This window comes from Hemitrygon akajei, chromosome 10 (assembly GCF_048418815.1).
Source record: "Hemitrygon akajei chromosome 10, sHemAka1.3, whole genome shotgun sequence".
Taxonomy (NCBI): Eukaryota; Metazoa; Chordata; class Chondrichthyes; order Myliobatiformes; family Dasyatidae; genus Hemitrygon; species Hemitrygon akajei.
In genome coordinates, this window is record NC_133133.1 from 76,455,974 (window position 1) to 76,468,803 (window position 12,830).

The window sequence follows — 12,830 nt, forward strand, 5'->3', positions numbered from 1 at the left end:
ATAAAAAACTATAAGACTGAGAAGACAGTCTCTAGTCCAAGTCCACATCCAAAGTGCAGAAACAACCGGGCAACACTCTCCAGGTGCAGCGGCAGGCTCTCTCCCCTCTGGTATAGAGCAACCAATCAAAAGGCAAGCAGACATTTATTGAGAAAGAAAGCATAATTATGGAAATGTAAATCTTCCTACAGAATAACAATTTGCTTGTATGGTTGGCTAATTTGGGTTCATTTGCATACATAAAATATTTACTGTTTCTTTACTAGTATTGTTGTTACTTTCTGTGCCTTGTGGTTTATCGGCCGTCAACCTTGCGTTTCTTTAGCATTTTTGTTTTTTTATAAGGTTGAGATGCTACTCGATGTCCAACCCAGCATAGATGGAAAGCGTGCAAGGAGCTGGCTGGATTCAAACCCGGGACCACTTGTCCAGTGTGGATGGCTGGCATTTACTGGTGTAGATCTGTTGAAACACTGTAATATTGATACCATAAAGTATTAAACTCTCTTGTATTATAATCCAATCATAGCATGTAGAAGCCCCAATTCTTAACCTTAATGAATTGAGGAAGCCAAATTACTTTTCTAATTTGGTTAGGCCCTTCCAGCATGTAATTAGTTATTATTATATTTGACTTAAATTTACAAATAGTGATCTGTAGTCAGAAACACTCAAAGTAGAATTTTGCCCCAGACAAGATAAGGCACTAACGCAGGAAACAAATGTTCTGACCAGAATCTTTTCTTGGCTTTTATGCACAAATTTATCATGTCAAAACTAACCAAAGAGCTTTAGACTCAGTTCTGTACTTGTGTGCTGTAGTATTAGGGCAGCTGCAAGTTGCTGTGCTGTTGTTTGTGAAACAATTACAAATTAGTTTTGCAATTTTTAAAAAATGGCAGACGTTGGAAATATGGAACAAAAATAGAAAATGCTGGAAACTTTCAACAAATCCTGCAGCATTGTGGAGAGAGAGAAGTGTTAAAGTTACAGGTTGAAAGTTCTTTATCAAAAGATAACAACCAAATTGTGCACAGCAAGCTCACGGGACCAGCAATGTGATAATAATCTGTTCTTGTGTCATCGACTGAGGAGCGAATATCATGAATAGCTCTACTGCTCTTCCACAAGGCAGGCTATTAACAACAGAAGTATCTGAAGAAAGTCAGCAAGTACTCTACAGATCAGGCAGCATCTGTGGAGAATCAAATCTGTAGTGGATTGAAATGTCAGCACACTCAAGGAAAGGGAGAGAGTTGGTGCCTTCAGAGGAAGATGGCGGAGGCAGAATCTTCGGGGGAGGGGCAGTGAAAAGACATCAACATCTGGAGTCAATGGGCTTTCTTCCAAACCAGATATAGAAGTGTAAACAGACAGGATCATTGAGAGGAAACAACAAACAGAGATGTGATAGGAAGGCAAGAGGGAAAAACAATAAAAGAGACTATGAAAGGAAACAGTGAGTGGTAATGGGTCAAGTGAAACTATGAATATAAATAGCAGAATTACTACTCCTGGCTAATATCCAAAAATGGAAACACGACCTTGAAATCTTTGAACACAGTATATAAAATTCAAAGTAAATTTTATTATCTAACTACATGTATGTCGCCATATACGACACTAAGATTCATTTTCTTGTGGGCATTTCAGTTAATACAACAAGACAAACAAACTCAAGCAAAATAATAATAAATGAGTGATAGATATCAAGAACATGAGATGAAGAATCCTTGAAATTGAGTCCATAGGCTGTGGGAACAGTTCAGTGATGGGGTTAGTGAAGTTCTTCCCTTTGGTTTAAGAGCCTGATGGTTGAGGGGTAATAACTGTTCCTGAACTTGGTTGTATGGGTCTTGAGGCTTCTGTGCCTCCTTCCTGATGGTAGCAGTGAGAAGAGAGCATGTCCTGCATGTTGGGGTCTCTGATGATGGATGCTGCTTTCCTGTGTCAGATGTAGATTTATCTATTTATTTATTTATTTATTGTGATACAGCGCAGAATAGACCCTTCTGGCTCCCTCGAGCCACCTGCCCACCTGATTTAATCACAGGACAATTTACAATGACCAATTAACCTACCTACCGATAGATTTTGGACTGTGGGGAGAAACTGGAGCACCCGAAGGAAACCCACACAGACATGGGGAGAACATACAAACTCCTTACAGTCAGCAGCAGGAATTGAACCTGGATCACCTGTACTGTAAAGCATTGTGCTAGCTACTACGCTACCACGCCAGTGCTCAATGGTGGGGAGGACTTTACCCGTGATGGACTGGGCTGTATCCATGTCTTTTTGTTGGCTCTTTCATTCAAGGGCATTAGCGTTTCTAAAGCAAGCTGCAATGCAGCCAGTGAATATACTCTCCACCAAAAACCTATAGAAGCTTGTCAAAAATTTGGATGGCATGCTGATGACATAATCATCAGAATCAGCTTCAGGTTTATTATCGTTGGCTTATTCAGTTTACATTGAGATTTATTTGAACAGCAAGGGGAAGGCATAACCAAAATCCCAATACTAACACAAGTTGAAAAGCAACGGGCTGCAAAAACTGGACATCTGAAGTAAAACAGGAAGAGACAGAGAGGGAGAGCATTCTACATCAAACACCTACCATCAGGACAATCACTACCCCTAATTCATTCACTTTCCACTGTAATCCAAACTCAAGAGTGACGACTTAAAGGATGTTCTGCCATCAACTTCTGAGACAGAGATCACAGGGTCACCAGATGCTGCAGTGATTCTCACAGAGGTAGTTTTACTCTGTCTTTCAAAGAATGCATGAAAGGAGTTGAGCTCATCTGAGAGTGAAGCATCACAGCCATTTATGATATCAGGTTTTGCTGTAGAAAGTAATGGCCTGCAAGTTCTGACAGAGCTGATGTACATCTGATTTGCTCTCTAGCCTCAATTGGGAATTTTTTTCACTCTTAAAATAGCCTTCCATAAGTCGTACCTGGACTTCTTGCACAGTTCTGCATTACCAGTCTTGAATACTACAAATTTAGCCCTCGGCAGACTGTGAATCTTTTGGTTCATCCATGGCTTTTGGTCTGGGTATGTCCAATATATTCTCAGAGGCATACATTCAGTCCACACAGGTCTGGATAAAGTTGGTGACAACTATGGCATATCCTTTCAGATTCGAAGATGAAGCCCTGAATGTTGTCCAGCCTACCAACTCAAAGCATTTCCATTAGTGCTCTTCTGCCTCCCTTGACCATACTCTTTTGGTCCTCATCACTGGTACTGAGATCTTCATTCTCTGCTTAAACTGGGAGTAGAAGTACTGCCAGGTGATCAGACTTTCCAAAGTGTTAATGTGGAATGCTCCCGGTAAGTGTCTTATTGCTGGTATAACAGTAGGAAAATGCGGTTCCACAGGTGATATGTTACTGTTTGTTCTTGAAACACTTCTTCAAGCTGGCCTGGTTGAAATCCCCTGCAATGATAGGGAAGACATTAGAGAGCACGGTTTTGTGATGCTGATCACAGTGCCTAGCTCCTGCAGCGCCTGCCTGACGTTGGCCCGAGGTGGAATGTGCACTGCAGCCAGGATGATGGCAGAAAACTCCCTCAGCAGATAAAAAGGATGACATTTGACCGCTAGGTGTTCTCGGTCAGGTGAGCAGAACTGAGACAGAAATGCCAGGTCCGTGCACTACAATGAGTTAATCATAGAGCATACTTCCACTTCCTCTACCTGTGAAAGACTGAACTGTCCTGTTTTTGTGGAGCATAGAGAAGCCATCGAGCTGCAGCACTGCATCTGAAATGGTGGGAGTGAATCATGTTTCTGTGAAGCAGAGTTCACACCAGTCCCTGATGTCCCTCTGGTACTTGCAATCTTGCTCTGAGTTTTTCAATTTTATTTTCCAGAGACTGTACATTTGCCAGTGGGTTAGTCAGGAGTGCAGATTGGGGGGTGGTCTAAAACATCTGAATTTCAATTGTACCTGTAGACCGGCACATCTTCCCCGCTTCTGTTTTTTTAAAGAGGAACTGCACTCGCGTCCTGAGTCTGCAGTCTGGGACTTTTCGATTTTGAGGATCGATAGATTTTTTTAAACATCTTAAAATGATGTTGCTTACTGAAGCACCTATGGCTACTAATGTGAATTTCAGCTGTAGTAACCTTAAACAGGATTATTTGATGATTCCCATTGGAGCTGCAAGCAAAGAGTCGCCATTTATCTGAGCTATCTTAAGATCCCTTTAGACCCAGTTACTCTAGCCCTACGGTAATCACATGTTCTCATCAACTCCTCCCCAGACTGCGTGTTCCAACAACCATGGATTGGCCCCGGCCATCGATCTCGGCTGCCCCAGCAACCCAGGGCATATTCCAAACCCAAACTCCAGCACCATCAACGTGGGTTCCAACGACCATGGACAGCTTCAAAGCGATTGCGCAACCACCGACTGCGACACCGGCCTTGAACTCCAGGCCGGGTCTTCACATGCTGCGATTGTGACTCTTCCCTCACCACCACTCTGCAATCCCCTCTCCCTCAGATCCCATCGTCAGCTCCTGGGCCCTCAGAGGCTCTATCTTCCTCTCACCCGAACCCTTCCCTCTCCACTGACACTACCAGCCTCCTTCCCCCCTCTGATCCCATCTCTCATCCATGCTGGGTCTTTACCATTCCCTCCGACCTTCAACTCTCTGAGGCAGAGCGCTCTGTCCTCAGTAAGGGCCTCAGCTTTGTCCCCCTTCGCCACACCTCAGCGAGTTCCGCGTACGTCATGACGCTGAACTCTTCTTCCGCCGGCTCCGTCTCCGAGCTTGCTTCTTTGACAAGGACACTCCTACCCCCACCGATGACCCTTTCTCCCGTCTTCAACCCTCCTCCTCTTCAGGGACACCCCGCTCTGGTCTTCTGCCTGCTCTGGATCTCTTTATTGCTAATTGCCGACGGGACATCAACCGTCTCGACTTCACCACACCCTGTTCCAATTCCAACCTAACTCCTTCCAAACGCTCTGCTCTCCGCTCCCTCCGCACCAATCCCAACCTCATTATAAAACCCACTGATAAGTGGGGAGCTATTGTTGTCTGGCGTACTGACCACTACCTGGCCGAGGCACAGTGACAACTCTCTGATACCTCCTCTTATTTACCCCTTGATCATGACCCCACAAAGGAGCACCAGGCCACTCTCTCCTATACCATCACCAACCTTATCAGCTCTGGGGATCTCCCATCCACTGTCACCAACCTCACAGTTCCCACACCCCGCACTTCCCGTTTCTACCTCCTACCCAAGATCCACAAACTTGCCTGTCCAGGTAGACCTATTGTCTCAGCTTGCTCCTGCCCCACCGAACTCATTTCTGCATATGTTGACACCGTTTTATTCCCCCGTTGTTCAATCTCTTCCCACCTATGTTTGTGACACTTCTCATGCTTTGAATTTTTTCAATGATTTTAATTTCTCTGGTCCCCACCGCCTTATTTTCACCATGGACGTCCAGTCCCTATATACCTCCACCTCCCACCAGGAAGGTCTCAAAGTTCTTCGCTTTTTTTTGGATTCCAGACCTAACCAATTTCCCTCTACCACCACTCTCCTCCGTCTAGCGGATTAGTTCTTACTCTCAATAATTTCTCCTTTGGCTCCTCCCACTTCCTCCAAACCAAGGGTGTAGCCATGGGCACCCACATGGGTCCCAGTTATGACTGCCTTTTTGTTGGCTTTGTGGAACAGTCCATGTTCCAAGTCTATACCGGTATCCATTCCCCTCTTTTCCTTCGCTACATCGACGATTGCATTGGTGCTGCCTCCTGCACGCATGCTGAGCTCGTTGACTTCATTAACTTTGCCTCCAACTTTCACCCTCCCCTCAAATTTACCTGGTCCATTTCTGACACCTCCCTCCCCTTTCTTGATCTTTCTGTCTCCATCTCTGGAGATGGCTTATCTACTGATATCTACTATAAGCCTACAGACTCTCACAGCTACCTGGACTATTCCTCTTCCCACCCTGTCTCTTGCAAAAATGCTATCCGCTTTTCACAATTCCTCCATCTCCGCCGCATCTGCTCTCAGGATGAGGCTTTTCATTCCAGGACGAAGGAGATGTCTTCCTTTTTTAACCAAAGGGGTTTCCCTTCTTCCACCATCAACTCTGCTCTCAAACGCATCTCTCCCATCTCCTGCACATCTGCCCTCACCCCATCCACCCCACTCGGGATAGGGTTCCCCTTGTCCTCACCTACCACCCCACCAGCGTCCAGGTCCAACGTATAATTCTCCGTAACTTCCGCCACCTCCAATGGGATCCCACTACCAAGCACATCTTTCCCTCCCACCCCTTTCTGTTTTCCGCAGGGATCGCTCCCTATGTGACTCCCTTGTCCACTTGTCCCCCCCATCCCTTCCCACCGATCTCCCTCCTGACACTTATCCTTGCAAGCGGAACAAGTGCTACACCTGCCCTTACACTTCCTCCCTCACCACCATTCAGGGCCCCAGACAGTCCTTCCAGGTGAGGCGACACTTCACCTGTGAGTCAGCTGGTGTGGTACACTGCGTCCAGTGCTCCCGGTGTGGCCTTTTATATATTGGTGAGACCCGACGCAGACTGGGAGACCGTTTCGCTGAACACCCACGCTCTGTCCACCAGAGAAAGCGGGATCTCCCAGTGGCCACACATTTTAATTCCACATCCCATTCCCATTCTGATATGTCTATCCATGGCCTCCTCTACTGTCAAGATGAAGCCACACTCAAGTTGGAGGAACAACACCTTATATACTGGCTGGGTAGCCTCCAACCTGATGGCATGAACATTGACTTCTCTAACTTCTGTTAATGCCCCTCCTCCCCTTCTTACCCCATCCCTGACATATTTAGTTGTTTGTTTTTTCTCTCTCTCTGCCCATCACTCTGCCTGTTCTCCATCTCCCTCTGGTGCTCCCTTCCCCCTTTCTTTCTCCCTAGGCCTCCCGTCCCATGATCCTTTCCCTTCTCCAGCTCTGTATCACTTTTCCCAATCGCCTTTCCAGCTCTTAGCTTTATTCCACCCCCTCCGGTCTTCTCCTATCATTTTGCATTTCCCCCTCCCCCTCCTACTTTCAAATCTCTTACTATCTTTCCTTTCAGTTAGTCCTGACGAAGGGTCTCGGCCCGAAACGTCAACAGTACTTCTCCTACAGATGCTGCCTGGCCTGCTGCGTTCCACCAGCATTTTGTGTGTTGTTGTTTGAATTTCCAGCATCTGCAGATTTCCTCGTGTTTCCACCCCAGACTTACCACTCGAGGGTCATTTACTGTGGTCTAATAACCAACCACTTTAAGGTCTTTGGGGTGCTGGAAGAAACCGACACTGTCACAGGGAGAAAATGCAAACTTCAGACAGCACCAAAGATCAGCGTTGAACTGGGGGACTCAGCTGGTATGACTAGCCACATCATTACTGCCCATTACTGATTGAGGGAACAGCAGAAAGACTAGAAATTACACCTATCACTAATATTATCCATTAATTCCATTGGCAGTTTAGGACGAAACAACTTGGACTGAGTCAAACTCAATGTCCTGTCTCCTGTATGATGGTTAAGCGAACACATCAGCTCCAGGCCCTTTATACAGTAGTTTTGTTCAATTCTGTTTGAAGGTTTTTATGTTCATAGGTGTATCGTGTACCTTAGGGCCAATCCCACTGTTAACAACCAATGTGTTTTTCACACAACAACACACACAGAATGCTGGTGGAACACAGCAGGCCAGGCAGCATCTATAGGGAGAAGCACTGTTGACGTTTTGGGCCGAGACCCTTCGTCAGGACTAACTGAAAGGAAAGATAGTAAGAGATTTGAAAGTAGGAAGGGGAGGGGGAAATGTGAAATGATAGGAGAAGACCGGAGGGGGTGGGATGAAGCTAAGAGCTAGAAAGGTGATTGGCGAAAGTGATACAGAGCTGGAGAAGGGAAAGGATCATGGGATGGGAGGCCTCAGGAGAAGGGGGGGGGGAGCACCAGAGGGAGATGGAGAACAGGCAAACAAATAAATATGTCAGGGATGGGGTAAGAAGGGGAGGAGGGGCATTAATGGAAGTTAGAGAAGTCAATGTTCATGCCATCAGGTTGGAGGCTACCCAGCTGGTATATGAGGTGTTGTTCCTCCAACCTGAGTTTGGATTCATTTTGACAATAGAGGAGGCCATGGATAGACATAACAGAATGGGAATGGGATGTGGAATTAAAATGTGTGGCCACTGGGAGATCCTGCTTTTTCTGGCGGACCGAGCATAGGTGTTCAGCGAAATGGTCTCCCAGTCTACGTCGGGTCTCACCAATATATAAAAGGCCACACCGGGAGCACCGGACGCAGTATACCACACCAGCCGACTCACAGGTGAAGTGTCGCCTCACCTGGAAGGACTGTCTGGGGCCCTGAATGGTGGTGAGGGAGGAAGTGTAAGGGCAGGTGTAGGACTTGTTCCGTTTACAAGGATAAGTGTCAGGAGGGAGATCGGTGGGAAGGGATGGGGGGGGGGGGGCGACGAGTGGACAAGGGAGTTGTGTAGGGAGCGATCCCTGCGAAAAGCAGAAAGTGGGGGGAGGGAAAAATGTGTTTGGTAGTGGGATCCCATTGGAGGTGGCGGAAGTTACGAAGAATTATACGTTGGACCTGGAGGCTGGTGGGGTGGTAGGTGAGGACAAGGGGAACCCTATCCCGAGTGGGGTGGCGAGTGGATGGGGTGAGGGCATATGTGTGGGAAATGGGAGAGATGCGTTTGAGAGCAGAGTTGATGGTGGACGAAGGGAAACCTCTTTGTTTAAAAAAGGAAGACATCTCCTTCGTGAGAGCAGAGTTGGTGGTGGACAAAGGGAAGCCCCTTTGTTTAAAAAAGAAAGACATCTCATTCGAGATGTGTTTTTCTCTCAGTTTCACAGACATCTCCTCCTAATCCTGAATTCTGAGAGGCCTTCCTCCCTCCTAACGTACATCTTTTTTATTATAATTATTGAAGTGTATTTAAGGTCCCATCTCTCCAAAGTATGTTCCTGCTGGTCTGTTTTCCATCACCTTAAGGTAAAAGCTAATGCCCTAGCCTCCACGTAGATGTTAATGTGTGGGTGTCTTGAACCAAAACATTGATTCTCCATTTCCCTCCACAGATGCTACCTGACACTCTGTGTTTCTGCAGAATTATGTTGTGTTCAAGATTCCAGTATCTGCAAATATTTATGTCTCCTGCATTTATTGTTCTCAGTTTGGTCTGGAGAAACCAAACACAGGCTGTGCAATCACTTTGCAAAACTCCTATGTTCAGTGTGTAGTTTTCATCATAAGCGTCTTGTTTCATGTCACGCCTTCTAGCAATTTGCTGACAACACAACTAAGGGACCGGATATGTCCAAGTATTTGGATAGTCAGGGACTGATTAGGATATTCAACATGGCCTTGTGAGTGATAGGTCATGTTTAACCAATTTTATAGAGATTTTTGTGGATGATTACCAAGAAAGTTAATGAAAGAAAGGTAGTGGATGTTGTCTACATGGTTTTCAGCAAAGCACTTGACAAGGTCCTGCATGGGAGGTTGGTCAAGAAGGTTCAATTGCTTGGCATTCAAGATGAGGTAGTAAATTGGATGAGACATTGCCTTCTCGGGAGAAGCCAGGGAGTGGTAGTAGAAGGTTGCCTCTCTGACTGAAGGCCTGTGGCTAGTGGTGTGGTGAAGGGATTGGTGGTGGGTCCATTGCTGTTTGTCATCTATATCAGTGTGGTTGATAATGTGGTTAACTGGATCAGCAAATTTAAGGATGCCACCAAGATTGGGGGTGTAGTGGACAGTGGACAGAAGGATATGGACCAGCTAGAAAAATGGGCTGAAAAATGGCAGATGGAACTTAATTCTGGCAAGTGTGAGGTGTTGCACTTAGGGAGGACAAACCAGGGTGGGACTTAGTGGTTGGGCTGACAAAGGTGAGTGGTCATGGCCCAAGTGTAGAGGCAGAAACCCTGAAGTAGATGAACAGTTCATTGAGTTTAATAAGAACTGTGCAGGAAAAAGGAAAAAAACAATAAACACTAGGCCAACAGGGCCATTAACTAAAACTCTCAAATTGAAAGCTAGCATCAACCCTGTGGCTAGGAAGCAGTAACTTATTACTAAATGAATACTAGTCCATTACAGCATCAGTCAAAATGGTAGTCTTCTTTCCTGGAATGAGGATGAAGGGAAGCAGGGAGTGTAGATGTTGCTGTGCTTTTGGCCAAGTCCTAACAAGACTGAAACAACAGGAAGGAAGTTAAATACCACCACAATGAAACACTATTTGGCTAGAATGTGCATACTCACAAGCAGGATTGCTAAACCTATTCCACCCTACCTGAGAGGGTGTGCAGACCCTGTGGCAGAGTCTGTGGTTGTAACAAGGGCACTGAAGAATGTGGTAGGACAGAGGGATCTGGGAATACAGATCCATAATTCTTTGAAAGCACATTCTGATAAGTACTTCCCCTTCCCTCCTTCTCTCCTTTAGCATTTCTCATTCTGGTTACCCTCTCACCCTTTCTCCTCGCCTGCCCATTATTTCCCCCTTCTCCTTCGCTTTCTTCCGTGGTCTCCTGCCCTCCCTTATTAGATTCCTTCTTCTTCAGCCCTTTTCATCATCCGCCTATCCCATCCCAGCTTCTTACTTCACAACCCTTCTCCCACCCACCTTCCCCCTCACTCGGTCTCACCTACCACCTACTGGCTTGTATTCCTTCCCCTCTCCCCAGTTTCTTATTCTAGCTTCTGCCCCCTTCCTTACCAGTCCTTATGAAGGTCTTGACCAAAGACGTCAACTGTATATCCCCTCCATAGACGCTGCCTGAGTTCCTCCAGCAGTTTGTGTGTGTTGCAACTGCATTCCGTGTTCTGCAGTTCCCCAAATGTAAACTGAGAGGAAAATGAGCTGATTACCAAAGATTAATTCACAAAAACACCACCAATGAGCAGACACATTTGACTGAAATGTAGCGCACAGGTTGTGAGCCTTCCCAATCCAGCATCCGCAGAATTCCTTGCATCCCAGTGTTTCTGGTTTTGTTCCGGATATTTGTGACTGTAGCTTTATTCGTTTTCCCTTCACTTGGGCTTAGCTGAATCCCTAAACCACGACGCTCTTCCCTCGCCTATGAATTTGGGATTCTCTTGTTCTGAAGGCTTAGGTAAGCAACCTCTCTGCTCGGAGTGAGGACTTTGACCTGTTGTAATAAACACACCACATGCATAATATCAGACTGGAGGGGGCAGCAAGGGAATGTTTATTTAAAATATAATTTAAATGAATGAGGAACTTAGCTAGCTATGAGGTGGAGCTTAGTTGCTTAGTTTGAGAAACTAAATTAGTTACAGAGAGAGAGGGGAGAGAGAGAAGGAGTGCAGCTGATCATAGAAGTCGTTCATGGGCGGTCTGTAGGTAAGAGAAAGGTTAAGGATTGGTGATTCTTTCTGGGATTGGGAAGGCTCACAACCTGTGTGCTACATTTCAGTCAAATGTGTCTGCTCATTGGTGGTGTTTTTGTGAATTAATCTTTGGTAATCGGCTCATTTTCCTCTCAGTTTACGTTTGGGGAACTGCAGGACTCGGAATGCATTTGCAATGTATTTCTACCCTCAGCCATGTTGAGTGAATAGTAGAGAGAGTGTCCTGGTACTCTCTCAGTTCCCCTGTCTACTCTGAGAGTATGTCGTGAAGCCTGTATTTCTGTTTAACCCTTTGTGGTCTCTCTTGCCTGTGCTACCTCGTCACCAGTTCACTGCCTCTGCCTGAATTGTGTGCACCCTGGATTGAGTGAGCTGCTTAAATGTGTTGGATGTTTTCAGGACCCTCAGCAAATGTGCAAACAAAACCCCAATTCTTTGGCATGGTTATTCAAACAGGGGATGTGGGACTGTGCTTTTAACACTGTCATCTCTCTCACTTCGGAGATGTTTCACCCTGAGTACATTATTTCCTTCCTAACTATAATGTAAGCCTTCTTTCAGTCAGTGCAGGGAATGACCCCAGTGACAGAGGTGAGTTAAAGGAGCTATTAAACTAAAATACCAGTTTATCCTTGCAGGTTTATACAAGTGTAAGAAATGAGGGAAGGAGGAGGCATGAACTACTTAGATAAACCACGGCTAATCCTTGATCCAAACAACACCTTCCTCCCCATTCTCCTAGATTCCCTTAAAGTCTTATCTACAGTAGTATTCTCAGGAACTGTTCCCACAGCCCTCAACAGCAGAGTTGAGAGATCTAACAACTAATCCGCTACAGCAGAGGTGAGAGTTCCCTCTCTTAACCAACATATTTAGCAAACTGTTTACCATGTCAATAGCACACTGGAGTTTGTGCAGATTTTCTGTGCACAACCTGGTATTTTCTTGTACCAAATAATAATGATTAGAAATTCAGAAGTGCAGCCCTGGGACATCCTGAAGTTGGAGAGGACCTAGAACCAGGAAAAGTCTGCTCTACTTTTCCTGATTAATAATCAGAGGACTCTTAAACCAAATCTTCTGTCTGGATGTGCTGCTTGGTTTGGGTCAGGCAATCAATAGGTTGTATAAATCATCCCAAGGGCTGGAATAGATATGTAATCAGGCAGCGGACTTTGGTTTAAGCACAAGACCTGAGGATCTCCGAGTAAGTTTGTGGATCTCATACACACAGAGCATATAGAAAGGCTAACTTTCTGACATTGTAAGGCATTAACATTGTGAAACTGTTTGCCTTCATGCCTGACCCCAATGACTGTCAGCAGACGGTTACAAGTTATTGCAGCCAAAGTGAGTTGCATTTGCACACAATAACATTGGAACTAGTATTAG

General features: G+C 45.7%; 1 protein-coding gene across 1 annotated transcript in view; it reads left to right on the forward strand.

Annotated features, from left to right (window-relative positions):
• The first annotated feature begins 11,351 nt into the window (after window positions 1-11,351).
• The window catches only part of btk (Bruton agammaglobulinemia tyrosine kinase), a 214,534-nt gene continuing 213,055 nt past the window's right edge, over window positions 11,352-12,830 (forward strand). The window contains exon 1 of the mRNA XM_073058517.1: window positions 11,352-11,430. The gene's annotated coding sequence lies outside the window, so the exon portion shown is untranslated. The remainder of the gene's footprint in view (window positions 11,431-12,830) is intronic.